The following is a 25,373-nucleotide window of genomic DNA, read 5'->3' as shown; positions in this document are numbered from 1 at the left end:
GATCGCTTCGTTATCAGCCTTAGAGCCAGCGGGGGGCAGATGCAGCATCAGTGTTAAGTACAATTCTAAAATAAAAAAACATTCCCATACTTCTCTTTTAACTTTGTAGCAATTCTCAAGGTGAGACGGTTGCAGCAGGGGCTGATCTGTGTCAGACATTAGTGAGCATAATCTATCAGTGCCCAACAGTGCCACCTATCAGTGCTCATCAATGCTGCATATCAGTGCCTCCACATCATTGACACCTCATCAGTGCTCATCAGCGAAGAAGAAAAATTACTTATTTACAAAATTTTGAACCAGAAACTAAGAAAAACTTTTTTTTACCAAAAAAATTTCGGTCTTTTTTAATTTTTTCCACAAAAAATAAAAAACCTAGTGGTGATTAATTACCACCAAAAGAAAGCTCTATCTGTCTCAAAAAAATGGTAAAAAGTTTGTTTGTGTAAAGCAATGCAAGACCACGCAATTGTCATTCAAATCTTGACAGCGCTGAAAGCTGAAAATTGTCCTGGGCAGGAACAGGGTAAAATCGCCCTGTACTGAAGTGGTTAAAGACCGAATTTATCGAAGGAGGCTAATTTGCAGCTGGTGTGGACATATTGAAGACGTCACAAGGGGTTGTGAATAGAAGTCACCAAAATAGAGTGTAAGCCTCCTTGTCCTCTAATTAGGTGGATAATGACTAGATGACAGCAGAGGGGGCAGCGGGCAGAGATTATGCCCGCAACGTCCCCCACAATGGCATTTTGTGGGCTCATCATTTTCCTGGATTAGCACAATACAGCGAGGGGATAAATTATAGCACAGGACACTGAGCTGCCACAAAAAACAACGTGAGCAATGAACAGCCGGCACAGCAGCCCCCGAGCCAACGTTTAGTCATCTAGAAGAGAAATTCTGGAGTCTGACAAACACCGCCGTCCAACAAAATATGGGGCCAGAGTGACAAGTCCCAGAATCCTCTGCTCCAGCCTGTAAGCTGCTCAGGTGCCAGGATTGCACCGAATACATACATATAAAGAGGTATCAGTTACATAATAAGGCACCGTACAGAACTGAGCCCAACAGCTGACAGTCTAGAGCATCTTTCATGCGTATGCAATAACAGTTGGCGAGAAGCAATGACTGTCCAGGGTGCGGGCAAACAGTCCCAACTCTGCAAATGCTTGCGAGAGTTCATTCCGCACACTGAGCTCATCAACATGCTAATGACTTTTGCAACGACAACCTTTCCATTTTCATTACATACCTTATTTTAGCCACAATTACATCGTTGCTGGGCCTCTCTATGCAATGCAGGTGTTCCATCAGATTAGGCAACCCGTCAAATGTTGTAAAAGAAGTGACGTTCTGTTGCCGCCATCTTAGTTCACCCCACAGGCGGCCACAGTAAGGATACAGTGAGAAGACGGCAAGTGGACATCTTTTTACACCCACCAGAGTCTTGCATTAAGTGAGCTTATATAGTGACATACAGTATTTAGAAATCTGTCTGACTGTTTTAACCACCTCCCATCCGCGCTATACCCGAAAGATGGCTGCAGCGGACCTAATTACCCAGGAGGGCGTCCATGGATGTCCTTCCATGCTCAAGCGGCCTGCGCGCCCCCTGCAGGGCATGTGCGGCGCGCTCTGTGATCAGCGAGTCTATGAGACTCGGCTGATCACAGATCGGAGTAAAGGGTCAATCATGTGATGTAAACAGAGCCCGTAATCGGCTATTTCTTCTCCTCACGCTGAGAGAAAAAAAAGGCGATCACTGGCAGGTGTGATAGGGACATCAGTCCCGATCATGGAGAGCCTCTGCAGAGGCTCTGTGCCACCTACCAGTGCCCACCAGCGCCACCTACCAGTGCCCACCAGCGCCACCTACCAGTGCCAAGCAGCGCCACCTACCAGTGCCCACAGTGTCATCTATCAGTGCCCACAGTGCCACCTATAAAAGTCACCATCAAAGTGCCTCATCACCAGTGCTGCCTATTAATGCCATCTACCAGTGCCTGTCGAAGGGGCATGACCGAAAAAGATCTGCCAATCAGCATCCAATGAGTGCTCTCAGCCAATGGCTGAGATTGCTGACCGCTGTGTTCTGGTGGGGGGGTTGTCCCCCTTTCAGAACACAATAGTCAGTGAGGGGATCGCTGTACTAGCATCGCATAGTTAGTACAGGATATCCTTCTGAGCTCTTCAGTTTTTTTCCATTCAGCCCATTGGACTGAATGAAAAAAAAACCTTCTAGTGTGTACCAGGCTTTAGAGTGTTGATACAAACCTTTTACCACTGATAGGGGTGCTTACAAGGACACAGGGCAAGCAAAAATGCACCAATACATCCGTCAAGACATATGCGCTGCCATGTGCACTCTATTGTGAACCAGCCCTTTCCCCAAGGGTGGACTCAAATATAAACATTCAGCTCAATCAATAGTTTATGTTAAGAGTCTGGAGGGGAGGGACAAATAAGACTATCCAATCACATGTGCAGGAAAGTTATAGACATAAAACCATTAGCCAATCAGGGTGCTCACAATACAAACTCACAATACTAAAAATACTAACCCTCAATGACTGATGCTAGTGGCAATACTACTAAGCCCCCCCCCCCCCCTCAACATTGGTGGTCAGTGACAGTAAACCTACTCCTATAGCAGGGGGGTTACTTACTTGATCATATGCTCCCTATGTCTTTCCTTGTACTGCCGGACAGAGATCATCCTCCTCTCTGTCCCAGATTGGGGGGGTACCAGAATGCAGAAGCGTTTTAGCACCTGGCACCCTGCTGCCCAACAGGTAGCAGACCCAGCCCAACACAAGGTAGTCTGCATATAGAGGGCCTGTGGGCTGTGTGTTGGGCACCAGGGCTCTAAACCGAAGAAGAAAAGTGGATAATTTGTAAAAAAAAAAAAAATTTGCCTAAGCAGCACAATGGCTGAAGTTGAGAGTTTCAGTTTCTTAAAAATTCTGCGGATGGTGAAATCAATCATTTTGCGGGAAAATCAATATATCCAAAAGTGCTTATTCCTACTGGGGATCTGCTTGTGGGGAACCATCAGAGATAGTAATCAGACCTGTGAACACCAATCAGAGGCTATCAATGCTGAATATGGTTGAGATACAGTTGGTAAATGAGAAGTTTCTCTTCAGTCTGGTTTGGCCGCCCAACATGTGCCGCACACATACGCTATATTGCCAAAAGTATTGGGACACCTGCCTTTATACACACACACACACACACACACACACACACACACACAAACTCTAATGGCATCCCTGTCTTATGCCGCGTACACACGATCAGACATTACGACAACAAAATCCATGGGATTTTTTCCAACGGATGTTGGCTCAAACTTGTCTTGCATACACACGGTCACAAAATGTTGTCGGAAATTCCGAACGTCAAGAACGCGGTGATGTATGACGAGCTGAGAAAATTGAAGTTCAATAGCCAGTGCGGCTCTTCTGCTTGATTCCAAGCATGCATAGAACCTTGTGCTTCGGAATTGTGTACACACGATCGGATTTTGTTGTTGGAAAATTTGAGATCCGGATCTCAAATTTTGTGTGTCGAAAATGTCATATGGAGCCTACATACGGTCAGAATTTCCGACAAAGGCTCCCATTTAATATTTACCGTCGGAAAATCCGACTGTGTGTACGTGGCATTAGTCTGTAGGGTTCAATATTGAGTTGGCCCACCCTTTGCAGCTATAACAGCTTCAACTCTTCTGGGAAGGCTGTCCACAAGGTTTAGGAGTGTGTGTTTGACCATTCTTCCAGAAGCGCATTTGTGAAGTCAGGCATTGATGTTGGACAAGAAGGCCTGGCTTGCAGTCTCCACTCTAATTCATCCCAAAGGTGTTCAATCAAGTTGAGGTCAGGACTCGGTGCAGGCCAGTCAAGTTCCTCCACCCCAAACTCACTCATCTATGTCTTTGTGGACCTTGCTGTGCGCACTGGTCCAAATCATTTGGAGGGGGGATTATGGGTTGGGGTTGTTTTTCAGGGGTTGGTCTTGGCCCCTTAGTTCCCCTTAGTTAATGAAGGGAACTCTTAGACCCCTTTCACACCACACCCCCCATTTGCAGCGCATTTCGGCTTTACCCCCCGCTAGCGGCCACGAAAGGGTTAAAACCGCCGGCAATACGCCACAATAGCGGCGTTTTGCCGGCGGTATTACAGCGCTGCCCCATTGATTTCAATGGGGAGCAGCGGTGGAGGAGCGGTAAACACACCGGTTATTCACCGCTCCAAAGAAGCTGCTGGCAGGACTTTTTTCTGACATCCTGCCAGCGCACCCTCTGGGCTTTCACACTACACACAATGGTGCAGCTTCTTTAGGGCGGATTGCAGGCGCTATTTCTAACGCTATAGCGCCTGCAAAACGCCGTGGTGTGAAAGGGGTGTAAAGGCATCGGCATACCAAGACATTTTGGACAATTTCATGCTCCTAACTTTGTGGGAACAGTTTGGGGATGGCCCCTTCCTGTTCCAACATGACTACGCACCAGTGCACAAAGCAAGGTCCATAAAGACATGGATGAGAGAGTTTGGGGTGGAGGAACTTGACTGGCCTGCACAGAGTCCTGGCCTCAACCCGACAGAACATCTTTAAGATGAATTAGAGCGGAGACTGCGAGCCAGGACTTCTCAACCAACATCAGTTTCTGACCTCACAAATGCGCTTCTGGAAGAATTGTCAAACCTTCCCATAGACACACTCCTAAACCTTGTGGACAGCCTTTCCAGAAGAGTTGAAGCTGTTATAGCTGCAAAGAGTGGGCCGACGCAATATTGAACCCTATGGACTAAGACTGGGATGCCATTATAGTTAATGTGCGTGTAAAGGCAGGCGCCCCAATACTTTTGACAATATAATGTATGTCCTTCATAAGTCACAATACATTTCCTGGGAATGGATGGAAAATGCCTGCCACTATCAGAACACTGATCCTACGAGACGTCCCGTTGTTTTTGCATCTCTTCTGGCTAATGCAATGTGATGTCAGGGAAGGGATTCATCCTGGGAACGTCCAGTACTGTAGAAGTGACTGATGTCTATAATAACCCGGGACATGTGAACTCATTGTGAACAAAACCGTCATGGTGACTTAAATTCAGCATTTTAGTTTAAAAAAAACTATGCTTTTTTGGGGGGAAAAAATGCCTCTTGCAACAACAAAGTAGCCATTAGCAAATAGCTGTTCTAATAATAGGGACATGCCCCCAACCTCAGACAACAGTGTTGTAACATTCAGCGCAGGGATCTCTGCAGGTTTCTGGTAATTATATTTGCTCTGACTTATGTCCACTAAAGCGGAACTTCTGTGACTTTAACACCATCCAGCCTGGGCCAAGTCTGATATTCCTCTTCTACATGTAAAAACCACCCCCCCCCCCCCCCCCCAAACATTATATATTTTTGAGGCAGAGGCCATAGAGAATAAAACGGTGGGTGTTGCATGTTTTTATATCACACGATATTTGCACAGCGATTTTTCAAACACGATTCTTTTTTTTTTTTAAATACACTTTCATTAATTTTAATGCACAAAAACACAATAAAACACCCAATTTTTAGGTTAAATATCAAAGATGATGTTAGGATGAGTAAACAGATAGTAAACATGTCATTCTTTAAAATGGCGTAACTGCAAAAACAAAAAACAGAGGGTGCACCAGCGCATTACCCTTTGTGATAGCTTTATTAAATATAAAAAAATCTGATGTATGCTCACAAACGGTAACATTAAATAGACGTATCAAAGTCCAAAAGTACTCCAAACAGCCTGGTCCACTGGGCAAGTCCCAAATGTGAGATGATTTTCCAAACGCTGATGCGTTTCAATGGGGGATCCCTTTTTCAGAGCCAATCTGAAAAAGAGGGGATTCCCCCTTGAAATGCGTCAGTTTGGAAAATCAGCAGAGCCCATCATCAGAGCCAATCTGAAGAAGAGGGGGGTCCCCCCCCTCGAAACACATCAGCCGTTTGGAAAAATCTTGAATTGACATAAAAAACATAATTGACAGAATCGAGCTGCAATCGTGGGAAAACACGCCTTATAAATTGCGTGAAACTTGTCACCCAAAAAGGAGCCTCAGCCCGCCAAGACCTTGGCATGGAGTTTGTATGTTCCCCCTGTGCTTGCATTGAATTCTCCTAATTAATTGGCCCTAGCATGTTTGCATGTGAGAGAGAGAGCTTAGATTGTAAGCTCTTGGAGACAGGGACTAATGAGACTGATGTGCTGAGTAAATTGTCAGTGCTATATAAATTCCAGTAATACATTGAGGGTAATTTTTTCAAATTGGGGCGGCTGTGCATGGCAACCAATCAACTCGTAGTTCTGAAATGTAAACATTTTAAAGCTTAAAGTGTATCTAAAAGGCAAAACTTTTGAAGTGGAGAGGGATTAGAATCCCTGTCAGTTTTTATAACTATCTGTACTCCCGTTAAGGAGATCCCCCCTCCCTATTTCTCCTATTTTCCATTATCATTAAGAGTGAAAATAAAAGAAAATTACAAATGTTGGAATGTCCCCAGAAAAGTAATAGAAGGGAAATCCCCCAATGAGGACACTGGTTCTGGTGAATTACCTTAATTTGCAGGGATTTCCCCTCACTTCCTGTTTGACCATAGGACAGGAAGTAGAGGGAAATCTCTGCAATGGGACACAGATGGCTAAAAAAAAAAATCTTACAGGGGTTATAACCCTCCCTTACTCTATACAAAACAAAATATCAAGTTTACGATTTTTGTGTGCATTCCCACAACGCATTAATGTGACCCTAGCCTTACTAAAGATAGAATCTGTTTGGTTACAACGCACAGCTACTTCAGATTCTGTCCACTCCATTTTCGATAATTTCCCCCCATTGTGTGTAATGTTCTCTTCGCCAAATGCACACGCTGTCGCATCTCTTCCATTTTAAATCGATGTGCGTCATCTATTTGGCATTCGATTTGCGTTGGTTGCGGCACAAGCAGGCAGATCCATTGTCAATGTCTGGTTACACAAGATGACTAAAAATTCAGGTAGCAGGTGGTGCAGCGCGAAGATTAATGTTGTGAAACTGCTTATTATTGGAAGAAGATTACATTTGGCTTACTTTCATCAGCCGTCTTTTCTTTTTAATCCTATTTAGCCCGGACGTAGAGCGCTTTCCGAGCCATTTACCTAAATTGTGGGACTTCGGAAGGCGGAGTCACTCAGGCGTTGAAACTTTCTGGGTTATTTTTGTGATCTTATGAAAAACAGAAATAGCCTTACCTGGACTCTCAATGGCAGAACAAAAGTTACATTATATACAGATACCTAAAACACTAATACATTGGGGTTGATTCACTGAGAGGCAAATAGACTGTGCAATTCAGTCTGCAAGGGGCATTTTCTCCAGAGCTTAGTGAATATGGTGAAGCTCTGCTGACTTCCATCATCCAATCACGTGCAAGTGCTGTTTTTTTGTTTTCCTTTCACGCGATTGGGTGTTCTTTACAAAGTGATGCTTCCCCTCATTTACTAAGCTCTGGAGCACTTTCACCTGCAAAGTACACACTCCTTTTAGTAAATCAACCCTATAACGCTGCATAACCAGTCGTAGCTCATTGATTTCAATGGCACTCATTCCAATCAATGCAACAAAGCCCTGCACTACTTTGATGCGACTTGAGTGCACTCATAACTGCACGACCTTGCAGTCACACTAGTGGGAACACAGCCTATAATTGCTACATTTGCAGGAGAGCTTGTTCTGTTGAAAAACAACAGACTTACTGGCAGGATTATCAGATGAAATGAAATGAAAGAAAGCCTTAAAATAAAAAAACAATGCACCCATCACATCTAAGAATTAGTAAATTGTAATATAATAAAAGTTTGCTTTTGGGTTTACTCCCCCTTTAAGCTATGCATGGGGTTGTGCAATGTGTTTGGTACACTGTTACACAATAGTAGTGTTTATAGTTGTGCTGCTAGCCGTATCCCTCAGACATGGGGCAGGGCAGGCACAATACCTGGTGCTGTACCAACTGGCATATGTCCAAGTTAAATGTTCAGTGCCTCAGCCATGGAGAGAAGACCAACCATAGCATAATATTGCCTCAAACAGTATATATTATAAAATTAGGTATTGCACTTACATTTAAAAAAGTAAAAATCGCGATTTTAACTTTTTTAACCTCTTCCCACCGAGCGTACACAGATGTGCGTACTCGGCTTCCGGGGGGTTATACCGGCATGATGCCCGCAGCTACAGGCATCATCCCGTTACTGATTTTCAGAGCCGGTGATCGGCTTTCCAGCAATAACAACCGATACGGCTAAAAGCCGCTCGGCTGTTATGCTGGAGGAGCGGGAGGGGACGTCCCCCCTCCTGCCGCCTCCCGCCACTCTTACCGATAAACAATCCAGCGCTTCCAGCGGCTAGGGAGGGACTGGAATGAAGCCGTCAGCGGCTTCATTCCAGTCTCCTAATTGTAAACACGGAAGCAAAATCATTCCCGTTTACTCGGCTGCCAATGGCGCCGGATTTAAAAATATATACAGTATCCAAAATTGCAAAAAACTGCGTTTTGAATACTTTGAAGTGTAAAGGAGGGGTCTTTTAGACCCCCGATCCCTCCATAAAGAGTACCTGTCATCACCTATTACTGTCACAAGGGATGTTTAAATTCATTGTGACAAAAAAGTGATCAAATGTTTTTTTTTTTTTTTAAACAATTTATTAATTTTAAAATAAATAAGAAAATAAAAAAAAAATTGAAAGTGCCCCCCGTCGCCATGAGCTTGCGCAGCAAAGAAAACGCATACGGAAGTCGTGCCCGCATATGTAAACGGTGTTCAAATTATACATGTGAGGTATCGCCGCGATTGTCAGAGCGAGAGCAATAATTCTAGCACTAGACCTCCTCTGAAACTCTAATATGGTAACCGGAATTTTATTTTAAAGCGTCGCCTATTGAGATTTTTAGGTATCGTAGTTTGTCGTCATTCCACGAGTGCGTGCAATTATAAAGTGTGACATGTTTGGTATCTATTTACTCGGCATAACATTATCTTTCACATTATACAAAAAAATTGGGCTAATGTTACTGTTTTGTTTTTTTAAAATTCATGAAAGTGTCCCTTTTCCCAAAAAATTGCGTTTAAAATACCGCTGCACAAATACCACGTGACATAAAATATTGCAACAATCGTCGTTTTGTTCTCTAGAGTCTCTGGTAAAAAAATATATATAATGTTTGGGGGTTCCAAGTAATTTTCTAGCAAAAAATATGGATTTTAACTTGTAAACACTAAATGTCAAAAATAGGCTTAGCCCTTGTACACACGGTTGGAGATTCAGTCGGTCGGACCGTTTTGTCGGATAATCCGACTGTGTGTGGTCTCCATCGGACTGTTTCCATCGGAGTATCCGACGGACCAAGTTTTCCAACTTGTCCGTAAAATTTTCAGACAAAATGCTCCGATCGGACATACTCCGATTATGTGTAGCCTACTCTGACGGACAAAGTGACACACATGCTCAGATCAAATTCCTAGACCAAAGCTATTGGCTACTAGCCTGAACGCGGTCCAGTCATAATGAAATCACGTCATCACGTTATGTACAATCTGATTTTCCGACAACTTTGTCCAACCGTGTGTATGCAACAGTTTCGGACAAAATCCAACGGATTTGGTTGTCAGAATGTCCGACCATGTGTACAAGGGCTTAGTCATGAAAGGGATATGTAAGTGCAAAGGCCTTGGCTGGGCTAAAGCCATCTTCTTTCTTAAGGTGGTGGCACAATTTGTTGATAAAGCTCACTTTGATGTTTGTTTGGGTTAGAATTGAACTGTAAGTTCATCACATTCTGTGCCCAGTATGTGCAGCCACTAGTGCACACGACCACCTCGCGGCTCTGACGCCCCCCCTGCTCACGGGTCTGTCGGCCCCTCCCACTCGCGGCTCGTGTCCTCGTGTCTCCTCTGTGCCACCTCTTCCTAAGCTCCAGGCATCCAATAGGATGCCTTAGCGCTTTGGCCAATCGGCAAACAGGTCTGACAACCTGCCTCCCTGATTGGCAGGGAGGAGCGTTTGTGTGAAAATAGCGAAAATGTATTTGTTATCGTCACACAATTGGGTGGGATCAGGGAGCACTCTCTGCGCCCGAGCCCACCCTATTTTGAAGCCTTTTAAAGCTTCTGGCTCTAATCAGGTGCTTCAAAAATTACCACCCCCTCCCGCCTCCAACATAGGAATCCATGCATCCGGCGTCCTTAAAGGGGTCGGGCGCATGGATGGGGGGGTGGCGCCTGTGCGCCACAATGCTCAGGTTGCCCCTGCCTTCCAGGAAGCACAGAAGACAAGAGGGTGACACCACTTCTCTCTGACATTTGAGGTGTACAGTGGGGTCACCTGATACTCTGGGGTTGATATACAAATACTGAAGGGGGCAAACTCTGCTGCAGCTGTGCATGGTAGCCAATCAGCTTCTAGCTTCAGCCTGTTCAATTAAGCTTTGAGAATAAAACCTGGCAGCTGATTGGTCCCTACGCAGATCTGCACCAGATTTTTCTCCAGTTTTAGTAAGTCAACCCCCTCTGCTGCTGCTGTGCAGAGGATTTACAGGAAGCTACAATGAAGACAAATTCAGCTACTTATGTCAATTGTTTTTAAAAATATAAATTTTTTATTCTTATAATTTTTTTAAACCCAGTTTCAGATATAGGCCAATTGGATGCATTTGAAACCGCATCTGATTCACATGACATGTGAACCAAACCGGCTTTTTATGGAGCCGGCTCACATATCTGTGGGCTGGTCACAGTGCTTTTTAAAAAGAGTGCTGTACAATTTTCAGTCCAGTTCAGGTACAATTTCAAGTAGGGATCGTTGTCCGATATAATTTTTTCAGGGCTGATACGATAACGATTTTTTGGCTGCCTTTCAAGCCAATATTAGGTGCGTATACTCTGTACATTTAAATTGTTTATTTTTACACTGACACTTCAGCCCCGCAAGATTTGCCCCCTGATGACCAGGCCATTTTGTGCGATACGGCACTGTGTCACTTTGACAATTGCGCAGTTGTGCGACGCTGTACCCAAACAAAATTGACATCCTTCTTTCCCCACAAATATAGTTTTTTTTTTAAATGGTATTTCATCACATCTGCGGTTTTTATTTTTAGCGCTATAAACAAAAAAAAACGACAATTTTGAAAAGACAACGATATTTTTTACTTATTGCTATATAAAAAAAATGTCTTCCTCAGTTTAGGCCGATATATATTCTTCTACATATTTGTGTTAAAAAAAGCGCAATAAGTGTATATTGATTGGTTTGCGCAAAATTTATAGCGTCTACAAAATAGGGGATAGATTTTTTGCATATATATATATATATATATGTGTGTATATATATATATATATATTTTTTTTTTTTTACTAGTGATGGCAGTGATAACCTATTTTTATCGGGACTACAATATTGCGACGGACAGATCGGACACTTTTGACACTTTTTTGGGACCACTGACATTTATACAGCGATCACTGCTAAAAATAGCCACTGATTACTGTATAAACGTCACTGACAGGGAAGGTATTAACAATAGGTGGCGCTCAAGGGGTTAAACGTGTGTCCTAGGGAGTGTTTCTAACAATATGGGGGCTGGGCTGACTGGAGGAGGAGAGAGATCGCTGTTCCTAAGCAGTAGGAACAACAGATTAGTCTGCTCACCCCTGACAGAACGGAGATCACCTGTCTGTTTACATTGACAGACCTTTGTTCAGTCTCTCTAAGGAGGGATGCGGATGCCCATCGGTGCACGCACTCCGCCCCCATCGTCATGCGGCACGTGCGCTTGCCTACAGCTATGACGGCTCTCTTAGGGGAGCCAACCTGCTGCAGTATAACTGCGGGCGGTTGGTCCTCAAGTGGGTAAAAAAATAAAATAATATCACTTTTATTGCTGTCACAAGAAATGTAAACATCCTTGTGACAGTAATAGGCAGTGACAGGTACTCTTTATGGAGGGATCAGGGGCCTATAAGCCTCCAAACCCCTCTGCTGCACTTGAAAGTATTCAAAACGTTTGTGTTTTTGAATTTATTCTATTTTTTAAAACTGGCGCATTTTAAGATCCCAGTAACCCGGAAGTGATGTCATGTTCGGCCAGCCACCGGATGTGCCAGCTGGTGGCTCGGGTCTCCCAGTGGGACCGGAGACACCGGGCAAGCAGCGGAAGGCAGTGGGGGGGGGACTCCCGTTGCTTGTAATAACAGCTGAGCTCCTGCTGGGCCACATGATGTACTCCCATTCATAGGATGTGCTGGATCGCTACACGTGCATCCAAAGGTGCATGAATAAATATTATTATTATTATTATTTAGGATTTATATAGCACCAACAGTTTGCGCAGCGCTTTACAACATGAGGGCAGACAGTACACTTACAATACAAATCAATACAGGAGGGACTAGAGGGCCCTGCTCGTTAGAGCTTACAATCTAGAAGATAATTGAATATATATATATCAGCAAAAATAGTCAAAATAGAAAAAAGTCTCATGTACAAAATAATCATAATAAATAATGAAAGAGACTTTTGCAGAAATCATTCATAGATCAAATCTTGTGCAAGCAACGTAGGGTGATGTTTGTTCTCTCCTTCACACAGAAGAGCAGGCTGCGGATGACAGAGGCATGCAAACAGACCACGGTATCAGGTGCTCAGCAGCCATGATTATCGTGGTCTGTTTGCAGGGGAGAGGGTATAGCCAGGCAGGCTCAGCCAGGTATTACAGGTGTTACAGGGTGCCAAATTACACAGCACAAGCACTGTGCTGTATAAAATGCTTTAAAGCAGGGATATGCAATTAGCGGACCCCCAGCTGTTGCGAAACTTCAAGTACCATCATTCCTCTGCCTCTGGGTGTCATGCTTGCGGCTGTCAGAGTCTTGCTATGCCACATGGGACTTGTAGTTCTGGAACAGGTGGAGGTCTGCTAATTGCATATCCCTGCTTTAAAGGAACAGAATCGGTGGGGGGGGGGGGGGGGGGGGGGTTGGGGTTAACAAACGCTTTAAATCTTTTTAAAGTTGTTGGACCTTATGGTCATCTGTTGATAGTAAATTATTTTGGATGCAGAAACATCTACAATGATAGCCTTCTCTATTTAAGGTCAGCACCGATTTTTGGCATCCTGGCTCATGATGTGATGCCTTTTGGCATTGTATATCATTGTTATACATTTTTTCTTTCTTTTCTCTTTCGTCTGTGTATGACGTTTTGTAATTGTTAATTAAGCCCGGCATGTGTTACACTAATGGGCTTGTATATGTTCACAGATTCATTACTCACTGGGTATGCAAAGTTCTCCTTTAAGTGATGACTACAATAGTCATATACATCAAGATTGTTGTCCATTGATGTGCAGAGTTCATGCTTGACGTGTTCCTTCTTGGTCTCCCCTCAGTTCAGACGGCCAGGATGGCCTTGAGGTACATTTTTCGCTTTCCTTCCCCTCCCCCCTTTTCCTTCTCCCCCCCCCCTTTTTTTTTCTCTTCATGTATTATGTACAGACCTGTTTGTGTGTGTATATATATATATATATATAAATGTTGTTTGTATATAGATTTTGACTAAAGTATGAAGCAATTCAGCCTTGAAGAAGTGGATGTACCAATATTACTGCAAAACATGTCGGCTTTGACTGCTTGTATATAGTGTACCTACTGTACACTTTACTGTTTTTACAGGGAAGATATTTGGTCCCTTATTTATTTATGTGTTTTGTGTACAGTGAACCTTGCACTATGAATAAGTGATGAAAAAAAATATTTAAGTGAAAGATAATGTTTAAAGTGGTTGTAAAAACACCTGGCAGTCACCGGCCCCCTAACCCCCCCCCCCCCCCCCCCCGGTTTTACTTAACTGAGCCCCAAATTTCCGTCAGCAGGTCCCTCTCTCCACGGGTTCCTGGCTCTTGATTGGATAGATTGATAGCAGCACAGCCATTGGCTCCCGCTGCTGTCAATCAAATCCAATGGTGCAGGCACTGGGGGGACGGGGCCGAGTCCGGCATTCAGCCTCTATGGGTGCCAAATGCTGGAATAAGGAGTGCCCCCACAAAGTAACTCCCTAGGGAGAGTGCTTCTCCAAGGGGGTAATCTAATACAGGGAGGAGCTGAAAGAGCCGACGAGGGACCCCAGAAATGGATGTCTGGGGTCACTCTGTGCTAAACGAGCTGCACAGTGGAGGTACCGTAAGTGCGATATGTTTGTTATTTAAAAAAAATAAAAACCGATCCTTTAGTATCACTTTGAGTGAAAAAAAAATCCTTAGGTATATATAAGTTGCTCCCCTCATGTTTAGACTTGAAAAATCTGTGACAGTGGTAGGGGGCAATAACGGGTTAATTTGTTCAGATAACAATCAATTAGTATTCAACATTGACACGTATATAGCATGATAAAGTGCTCTGTGTTAAATAAGTGATATTTTGCATTCCATAAACACACATATTGAAAACATAATTAAATCAATTCAGTTAAAAGTCCATATGTTCTTCTGTGATATTTTCCAACACTCGACATCACCATAAGCTTGATACTGTAACGTTGCAACCGATGTGTGTGGTTGACTTTCCTGCTCACCAGAAATGACCTCTTTAACTAAAAAGAAGGTCAGAATAAGCTTTAAACTTGCTTGCTTGAGTAGTAACTGGAGATGAATCGTGATATCTTTCCAAATAACAACCTCCTCTCCACCAGGTTAGTCCATTAAAAATAAGATCGAGAGCGAGCGTTCCATAGCATTAAACCATTTATTTTAAAATATCATACATAGCAAAATGCCAATAGGCTGCTTACTTTCAAAAGTGCCCTTTCCTGGCACTGCGGACACTGGCATGTAGTACTATTGGCAGGATTGCACAGCCACTCTGTACTGCTCTCGTGGTCCGGCGTGCGTTCCACCACCGTAGTACAGTAAACCGGAAGTGACGTGACCGGAATGCGCCTTTGCGAACACTGGCATACCATTCCAGACCTCCAGAGCACTGTGCTGCAGTGGCGACTGGTGTTTTTTTCTTTTGGGGGCGGCAAACAGCCACCCCCCCCCCCTGAAGTGGGTTGGGGATGGCAGCAACGCCCTTCCCCGGGAGGACAGCCGGGACATCAAAGCCCCGCACTTACCCCATCTAGGAAGCGGGTGAGCAGCGCTTTCAGCGGCTTTCTTCATTCTCCTGTGGTGTGGATCGCCTGACCTTTCAGCCAATCGGGAAAGGGGTATCAGACCCGTGCTTCCTGACTGACGAAGAGACAATTCAGTGTTAGCAATGCAAAATTAATTTGCTTTTCTAACACACCTAGGTTGGTTTCGAGCGCAATGCTCTGCGATCCGAGTCCACCCTATTTTGAAGCTCTAATCAAGTGCTTCAAAAAACACCCACATCGCTGTAATTCCGGCGCCCGGCATCCTAAAGGGGCCGGATGCCTGAATAGGGGGTGGCCATGGTGACCATGGATAGATTCCTGCCATGCAGGAATCTATCTATTAACCATATAGGGCAGTGATGGTGAACCTTGGCACCCCAGATGTTGTGGACCTACATTTCTCATGATGTTCAACTATACGGCAGAGTGCATGAGCATCATGGCAAATGTAGTTCCGAAACATATGGGGTGCCAAAGTTCGCCATCACTGATATAGGGGGTGGTGTGGATAGAGGGGGTGGCGCCCGTACACCCTTAATGGACTATAACTGAGGGCTCCTGCGCACATGCGTGGGAGTGACATCATCGTGGCTCTGACCGCTCACACAGCTGGAGTTTGTGAACCCAGAAGGAAGACTGGGGGAAGATGGTAGCCCTCTCAGCAGTGGCACTATGCCACTGGAGAGCTTCATTTTAAGGGAAGTATTTCATAATGTGCTAGTATGCGAAGCAATGCATACTAGCACATTATATTATTATTTTGCAAGGGAACGTTTTTTATTTTTATTGCAGCGGTTTACTCCCGCTTTAAAGGAAGCTCCATGTGAATATGAAACTAACAATTTTTACTCCCCTAGAGGAGACAGTCTATGTGCTGAGCATATCTGGATCTAAAGTGGGGTACACACTATAAGAAAATTGGGCGAACGATCCAATTTCTTTCTCGTTGTTTCACAGCAAGTTTGAACCGAGGAAGGAAATACCGTATGAAAATTTGCATATGACAAAGGCTTTTTTCTTGCCGTTTAGTGTTTCTGATAATGTGCAGTCTTTTGTTTCAGATTTTTTTTCTTGTGCGATAATCAAACGAAAACAGTAAACATTAAACGGAAATCGTTCGTTTGGTCCCTTACAAGTAAAATTTTGGCATTTTTCCCTTTAAAAATGTTAGTTTGAAAGGTCGGAATCGGCTGTCAAAGATGGGATACACACTATCAGAAAATCTTATGATCTTTCCTCAGACGAAAATGTTGGTCGGATTTTCTTATAGTGTATGACACACACCTATGGCTTCCTGTAGCCTTATCTTTGACCTGGACCTGAAAATGCAGCCGTTGTGTTCTCGGGTCCCAGCTCCACCCTCTCTATCATCACCTCCCTTAACCTAGAAATACATTGCTAGACAAAATTCATTTTGTTCCTTCATTCATCTTCTAATGCTGAACAAGGATAAATTGTTGGTCGTTATCAACCACATGGACAAGAAAAATCAAAGGCTCAGAATGGGATATTTTTCTTATTTTTATTTTTTCTTATCTGACAGAACAAAGTTCTAACTGTTAATGTGGTGCTAAGTCAGGAAAAATCGTTTGTATTGTATTAGTATATTATTGTAACAACCAAAAATCTAATGTTAATGGGTGACTCAACTTTCATGGGAATAAAAATTGCAAAAAATAAAAAATAATATAGTGTATATAATTGCAACACAAGGCGTATTGTAATTTAATGTTATTAAAAATGACTAGGGATGCACTGATACCGATACTGAGTATTTTCACGAGTACTTGTGAAAATGCTCCCAATACCGAAATCGATACTTTGCAGTGCAATTTGCGTCCATACAAAATAAATGGGTGCAAATTGCACTGCAAAAAAATTGCATGCAATTTGAACAGCAATGCGGTGTGATTCCTGTCCGAATTGCATGCTGTTGGCTGAAATCACTAGGACAAGCCTGGGTTCACACAGGAGTGGTGGGGAAACCCTATGCGATTCACACAGGAATCGCACCACATTCCTGTTCAAATTGCATGTTTCTTTGCAGTGCGATTTGCGCTCATTCATTTTCTATGGATGCAAATCGCACCACAAAGTATCTGTACTCGTATTCGGTGAGTACTTGACCGAAAATACCGTTACTCATCAATAAAAATCCAGTATCCTTGCATCACTAAAAATGACCTTTCCTTTTCAATCTGCAGCTCTGTAATTTTCTGTAAAATGCAATATGGAAACCTGGAGGTGTTCTGTACACAGATGACATACAGAACGTCCCCTCAGAAACATAATTTCCTGCTTGTGTGATTGGCTCACTCCCAGACGTCTGCACTACAATACAAGACAGATTTTTTGCATCCCCTGCAACAAAAACAAAATTTTTGGTGACATATTCCCAATAGAGAATCACAACCAAAGGGATGCAGACCCTGCCACTTTCCTCATTAGAGCCCTGCAAGTGCCGCAGCTGATTAATAATTATAAAACCACTCCCACAGAGATTCACAGATGCACATGGCCACAGACAAACAGCTATTTCTTCATAATAACAAAAAGGTCGGAATCTGCAACAATATTTGTTAAAATCCCTGCAATGTACAGAGATCACCTAGAGAAGGAATGTTTTTTCGCAAACAAAGTGAAGTTACTCTTTAAAGTTCTATGCATTGCATGGCAATCAAACAAGATTTTGAAGGACTTTTCAAACTAAATTTGTTGACTCCATGATGACGAAGGATTTTTCAGAATTTTGTATTACGTTCAGATGTATATCTAACTATATATGGCCAGTTTCACTCCACCCTATAGGCACATTCACACCTAGTATGTTGATTGTTTGTTGAGCAGGGCAGGCAGGACAAATGCTATTGCTGTCTATGGTCTATGTGCCCAGGTCACATCAAAGCACCGCACTGGTGTGCATTGGGGAAAAATATAGGCATGCTGCATTATTTTTATTTTTTTGCACTAACACCTTTGGAAGTGATGTAGGAGGAAATAGTGAAAAAAAAAAAAAACGCATTACAAAGCTTTTGAAAAAGGCAGTTAAACACGCAGTAGAACACATCGTCAACACATGTTCGTTTTCCATGTACGCAGTGGTGTGAATAAGCCCTTGATCACTACATAACATACATAAAAATCATATGAAAGATCAAGCCGATTTTTGGTATTTGCAACATTTGCTGTGACATTTGGATATCGATACTTAATTCAGTAATGGCCAGGGAGCACATTACCTCAAGTATCTAAACCAAATTAAAGTGGTTGTAAATCCAGTGAAGTGACTGGCCTCAGGTGATAAGAGATGAAACAAATCCTCTTACATAAGTTGTACCTGTTTATCTAGTCTTCTCTTCTCTACACCTGTTCAAAGACCGGAAATTTATACAGCTTGTCTGAGCTGTCAGAAAATGGGGCAGAGAGCTGGAATACACACTGCATAGAGAGCATATACACCCCCCCCCTTCACTCAGGAACAGAGCTGAGGGTGTCAATCACAGGCTGTGTGCTGGAGATCTCTCCCTCTCAATTTATTTTCTCTTGGTTTCAGGAAAACTTGTCAGAAGTGACTCATACTAATAGCAGATGAAGTAAGAAGCAGACAGAAATTATACATATGCCCCTTTCACTGTCAGTTTTTAAGACGGACCTGATCGGATACAGGAGCGGCAGATGTCAGCGCTGATATATCCGCGGACACCTGTTGCTATCCAATTAGATCTTCTCTGGGGAAATTCCTATTTTCCATCCATCTGGTGGATCAGATTGGATGGGATGAAAACAGATACGTGGTCCATTTTAATTCGATTGCCCCATAGAGGGGAGTGGGGCTCTGCGTGTATCCATTCTGCACAGTGAGAGGACACGGACCTGTCATCCGCCTGCTCAGCAGGGATCAGCGGAGCAAGCGGATCCTGCAGAACGGAGGTGTCTGCGCGAAAGTGACATTAGTGCTCTGGACTGAGACTCGTGCACACTATAGAGGGATGTGCTTTGTTCATGTCTGAGGTTTACAGCCACTTTAATATTCCACTGATTTGATATTAGGAAACTGAAATCTGGTTGCTACGGGTTACCTTGATCTTTAAATTATCTCTGCTTGTTACAATGTATCATCTCCCTGCTAAACAATCTTACCACGATCCCCTTTATTAGGCTCCGGAAACACCCAGCTGTTACTATTCTAAGTCACATCCCAGGCGTCGTACGGCAGCCACAAGTGCGACAATCTCTTCATTTATATGTGTACGCTAAAAATACCACAAACTTCGACAAGGAAAATTACCCTGGGAGCCCAGCTGTGACTATTGAGTATCGCAGATTCGAAAACCATGATGGCAAAAATGGCCAATGAACAGAGATAAACGTTCAACATATACCGTATACTGTAAAGATGTATGTCTTTATTCTATAAATGTCAGAAAAACTTTCATTTTAATGTATACATTTTAATTATTAATTTAATGAATTTAATTATTATTTACTCTTATTATTAATGTAATTATTTTATTTAAATATATAGAGATCAATGTTCAACACTTTACAATAAGATACTATATACTGTAAAAATAAATGTCATAAAAACCTTAACAAAGTTTTCTTTGAAATTCCACAAGCATATCTGACGACTGCTTGCATGTTTAGGTGCTCAAGTGTTTAGGGGCCCTAAACATGAATTTGTCATTTGCAGCATTTCACCAAATGAGCGACATCCTGCGACAGAGCAAATCCGACCTCTGGGTGCGACAAATATCCTTCATGCATGACATATTCTGATCCTGAACAAAAGTGTATTCCACTGTCAGATAGCTTGATAAAACCACACTAGATAGCGTCATCCTTATCCTAACAATTCTCTGTGGGGGCTCATTGGACTGAAAGTGACACCAGCGCCCCCTAACTGACAGAAAAGAGAAGAGCAGGAATCATTTTATAACAGGGTTGCAACATACAGAAGGAATCACAATCTCTCACTCTGTTTCAGCAAAAAAAAAACAATTCTATAATATAATAACTATTAACATCAGTCGCTTTACCAGAGGAGCTTACATTCTAATGACATACCACAGTCACATACTATTATTATTATAGTTATATAGATATGACGTGCTGCAGTGCTGTACAAAGAACACTGAACCATTCACATCAGTCTCTGCACCAAAGAAGCTTACACTCTATTATCACACTAGAGTCACACGCTATTTTTATTGTTATTTTTATACATATATATACACCTCTGACTTATGCGACAGTGCTGTACAGAGAACACTGAGCCATTCACATCAGTCTCTGTGCCAGAGGAGCTTACACTCTAATGTCCCACCACAGTGACACACTTCATGACCGCAATACGGTTTGTATATTTAGTCTATTTTGTGTTTGCTTTTTCTGGCAAAAAAAGCCATTATATATATCTGACTTATTCCATAGTGCTGTACAGAAAACAATGAGGCAGTCACATCAATCTCTGCACTAGAAGAGCTTACACTGTAATGAAATGAAAATGAAATTAATGTAATGTAATGTATCAGTGATGGGTGGAGATATCAAATACCTTTTGAGGTGTTTTCTGAGATGGAAGGTGAGGGTTCATCTGCTGAGAAGTCGGTGACTTCTAGGGAGGAAGAATAGCAGACAATAAAACATGTAGGGTCTCCGGGTAGGGAGAGGGGTGAGCAAGCTAAGTGTGTATCTAAAGCATCCTGATGGCAGTTAAATCTAAAAATATTTTTTTAGCCTGGATTGTGTTTAAAATGAGGTCTGGGGTTGGTCATCTCTTTTTTGTTGTCATTAAAATACGTTTCTTTCTATGTTATTTTGTCAGAAAGCTGCTGATGTAAGCGTGATTGTTTTTGTTTAGTTGTTATTATTGCTTAGTTATTATTTATTTTTATGTAAAAATGTTTTTATTAATAAGCTGTAAGTTTGTATTTTAATTTATACTTTATTTGTCATTTACACTCCAATGCCCCCACTACAATAATACACTTTTATTTTTATAGATTTATATATCTCTGACATATTTAGGAGTGCTGTACAAAGAACACTGAGCCTTTCCGATCAGTCTGTGCACCAGAGCAGCTTACACTCTAATGTCCTCAATACAGTTACACAATATTATTATTATACTTTTAACCAGGGGCTTCGCTAGGGGGTGGCTACTGTGGCTATACCCCAGATCTGGGGCTCATAGCCCCAAGTCTCTTGCTGCAGAGTCCCTGCCTAACCAGCGGGTCATGGCCGCAGCTGCTGTGGCGGGTGGGCTGGCTGCATGAGGCAGGCGGAGGAGATGAGAGAAGTGAGTGGATGGACAAGCAGAGATGACATCTCTCTCTGCCCGCTCCACATCAGCACTCTTCTCAGCCGGGCCTCTTCATTGTGGGAGCAAGGTGCAGCAAATGGTGGCAGGAGATGTGGCAAGTGACAATCTGCAAATGGTGGCAGGTGACATGGCAAACTGCAAATGGTGGCAGGTGACATGGCAAGTGACAATCTTCAAATGACCGCTGCTATGGGCTCTAGCCCCAGATCTTTTGCAGACCTAGCAACACCCCTGCTTTTAACTTTGACATATACCACAGTCAGTAGCAGTACCCCTTTACTAGCACGCTGCCTGTTTGGGTTCCCACATATTAGATCTCTTGGCTCCAGGATTGCCAGGGTTAATATATACAGATATTCACAAAATGAAGTTCATGCTGGGGAGGTGTGCGGAGATAAAACACAATTGTAATTCCCCTGTAATTTTGGGATAATCATTTGCTGACACAAGAAAGGAAGTGAGGCTTCCTAGGAGATGTCAGCGGGTAACGATCGCTTCCAGCATTTTCTCTACAATGGCTGTAACGTTTCATTCTGCACTGAGCAGGACTCAGCCTGTCTTGTAGGTGTTTTTCCATAGGAAGAACATTTATTGCAGTCTCAGGGTGTGTTAGAGGGCTGGGTGGATCCTGCCAACCTCTACACCAAGCGAATTCCAAACAGTGCACACCGTCCAAACTATAAACCTTGCAAATATAACAGGCAAGGGAGCATAGGTATTGACTGTCCCTTCTTTTTTTGGGGGGGGGGGGGCTGTCCCTCTCCAAAATCCCTCAGCCCCTATTGCTCTACACATGTATAGAACGCCATAAAAATTTGTAATGTAATTTATTGGCCCTTTCCTTTTCTAAATGAACATTACACTCGCTCACTGTGTCCATTTATTACTGAAGCATAGTAAACTGTGTTTACTATGCTTCTGTTTGTGAACGAACAGGAAGCCACTCAGCATAGAGCATTCACTGCCCGTTTACTGCCCTGTACAGCAGAGGCAGCAGAAAAAGACATGCGTGTTTCAGGTTTGGAGTGCACTATTGAAATAGCCTGCGCAACACCTATGAATGAATAAATAAATAAATCACCACTACCATGGCAGAGGGACTCAGGAGAGGGCACTGGGCCGGTGACATCACAGCAATTGTAGATTGAGAGAACTTCCTCCAGCCCCATAGCAGAAGGTTTATACCTCCTTACATACCTGAGGATAGGGGAAAACAATGCAAGAGCCTGTACACTGCACCTATGGTACCAAACACTAATCGCTGTTGCAATGTTCTTTATGCCTCAATGCAAAAAGTGCACTTTTTGTACTTTTTTAATGTAGGTGTATTTACAAAAATTTTGCAGGTGTAGGGACTATGTCTTTACCTACCAAAAACACCAAACCTTTCATCCAAACTATTAATTGCTGCTTTCGTTATTTTGAAAAGCTAGTAAATAATAGTGGAAAGAAAAAGCACCTGTGGGTGTAAACAAAAATGTTTGCTTACAGTCGGTCATGGTCTGCATACCGGGAGCATGGCGTCATTTGTCTGCATGCTGTGTGCTGAAAGATGTCCCACTTTGCCATATCAGAAAGTTAGGTGTCATGGGTGAAGGATCCCATACAGCATAATATAACAATATAATGCAACTGTCCCAGATTCTGCGGGACTGTCCTGGAATTTGTACAAAATCCCAGCGTCCCGTGGATCCGGGCTATGTTCTGCACTACTGCTGAGTGTCACTGCATGTGACATAAAGTAGATATTTGCCAGCACATCATGGATCAACAAAAGTGGCCTCCAAATGTATTATTTATTGCATGATCACAACACAAGGAGAGTGCAACATTTACGAGTCACGCAGAGCCCCTTCGTCAGGCACATGCCTGACGAAGGGGTCCTGCGTGACTCTGAAACATTGCACTCTCCTTGTTTTGTGATCATCCAATAAATAATCAGTTTGGACGCCACTTTTGTTGATCCATGATGTGCTGGCAAATATCTACTTTGTGGCTTGAACCAGTATCCAGCTGGTTGTTGCTGCGGCACCCAAACTTTGAGAGCTTATTCAGGAACACGTGCGATGGGAATATGAACTATTACTGCATGTGACATAGGTGGGCACTGCAGGTTCCATACTGGAACTATATGTAAAAAAACTAAAGAGGAGGCCCCAGCCTTGTGCATTAATTGAGACACCATTTATTTCCAAAGATAATAGTAGGTATTCACAAATGGCAGGATACAACATGCCCACCACAAATCTCTAAAACAACGACCAGAACCAATGGGCATGCCTCAAGATGGAATAGATATTACACAGTCCTAGAGACGCTAGTGCATTTCAAGGGTCCGCCCTCTTCATCAGAGCAACACAGGGACTGTGTGCACTAAAAGCACTGTTCAAGCTACACTATTGGAACTATCAAAAGGCGGTGACTGGCATCTATATTAGGTAACATGCCCGCCTCCCAGTAAGCCACTAATCAGCACTTTGAACTATCACACTGCAGCCAATCAGCGTGTATTGTGGAGCTGCTGAAGGTTGGGGCAAGATGGCACTGCATCCGTTTTGGTGGCCCAGGTCTGTTCTCCGAGGAGCTGTAACTTGACAGATCAGCAGGTTGGTGCTTGGTGTCTGGAGTGTGAACAGAGAGAAGCTGACTCAGAGCCTCCTTAAGAATGCAGGGCACAGCCGACAACAGGTGAATGTGCCAGAGTCAGCTTTAACCCTAGACAGGTCCTTATCTCCATAAAATGTCCCTTGTCCTGTTCTAAAGTAGGGAGGTATGCAATGCAATCCCCTAACAAGACCAGAGTATGACCCCCTCCCAACATCCACATATGGAAACCTACCTTGCATAATTGAAATACTGCCAGGTATGCTGGAACTTGTGGTTCCCGGAAGTTGCTCTGCCTTTGACCTGTGCAGAAGATTGGGCACCAATTGAATTTCCTGTCCCGAGTTCCTGCCATTGTTAGTGCCATTGTAAGGAGTTTATCGCAGCCATGCTTCCAAATCTTGCTACAATATAAGGAACTGATCTGCCGAGGTCAGCATTAACCCTTCTGTCTCAGAACTGCAAACTTTTTAAACATAGACAACAAAGTAGATCAAAATCACTAAAGTCCTAATTATAAAAACACAAAGCAACCTGCCATGTGAAAAAAATAGAGATCCTGTTGTCAAATTTCTGAGTCTTAAAGGATAACTAAAGGCAAAACATTTTGTTTTGGATAGAATGGAGATGGATTAGAACATCGGTCAGTTTTTATTGCTGTCTGTTCCCCTCTCTAAGGAGAGTCACCGTCTCTATTTTTCCTGTTTACCCTAACTGAAAGTCAAAGTAAAAGAAAATCCCCAATTTTGGGTTGTCCCCAGAAAATTAATAGAGAGGAAATCTTCCCATGGGGACACTAGTTCTGGTGACCTGGGGGTCCTCTAATGATTCTCTTAATTTGTAGGGATTTCCTTTCACTTCCTGTATGTGAAGAGCAATCTCCCTAATGGTACACAGAGGCCAACAAATAAACTGACAGCGGTCATGACCTTCCCTTACTATATCTAAAATGGGAAAAATATGTTTTACCTATAGTTTTACTTTAAAGGCTGTACACAGCCAATGGCTGAGAGCGCTGACCAGTTGTGTACTGGCAGGGGAGTCCAGCGGGCTTTGGCAAAGTTCCCCCGACTTGTAGCAAGCTAACTGCTCACCAAACACTGCCTGACGAAGTTTACCGCCCACCGAACATTACACATTTAGGTAAATGGAGAAGCACCGGAAACACCCCGCAATTGCTTGCAATGAACGTGTCAGTAAAAATGGGGTTAAAACAGGCGGTGAGGAGGCGTCAC

The 25,373-nt window shown here is 43.2% G+C and overlaps 1 protein-coding gene across 2 annotated transcripts in view; it reads right to left on the bottom strand.

The window, feature by feature from the left end:
- ABLIM1 (actin binding LIM protein 1) overlaps positions 1-25,373 on the bottom strand; it is a 472,724-nt gene that overhangs the window by 433,244 nt on the left and 14,107 nt on the right. The window contains exon 1 of one of the 2 annotated variants that reach the window (XM_077454952.1): positions 20,767-20,787. The exons of the other annotated variant lie outside the window; for it this stretch is intronic. The gene's annotated coding sequence lies outside the window, so the exon portion shown is untranslated. Of the gene's footprint in view, positions 1-20,766; positions 20,788-25,373 lie in introns of those variants that run through there. 2 annotated transcript variants of the gene reach the window in all.

This window comes from Lithobates pipiens, unplaced genomic scaffold, assembly GCF_037356315.1.
Source record: "Lithobates pipiens isolate NorthernLeopardFrog02 unplaced genomic scaffold, aLitPip1_a1.2 Scaffold_25, whole genome shotgun sequence".
Lineage (NCBI taxonomy): Eukaryota > Metazoa > Chordata > Amphibia > Anura > Ranidae > Lithobates > Lithobates pipiens.
This window is presented reverse-complemented; position numbering and strand designations above follow the sequence as displayed.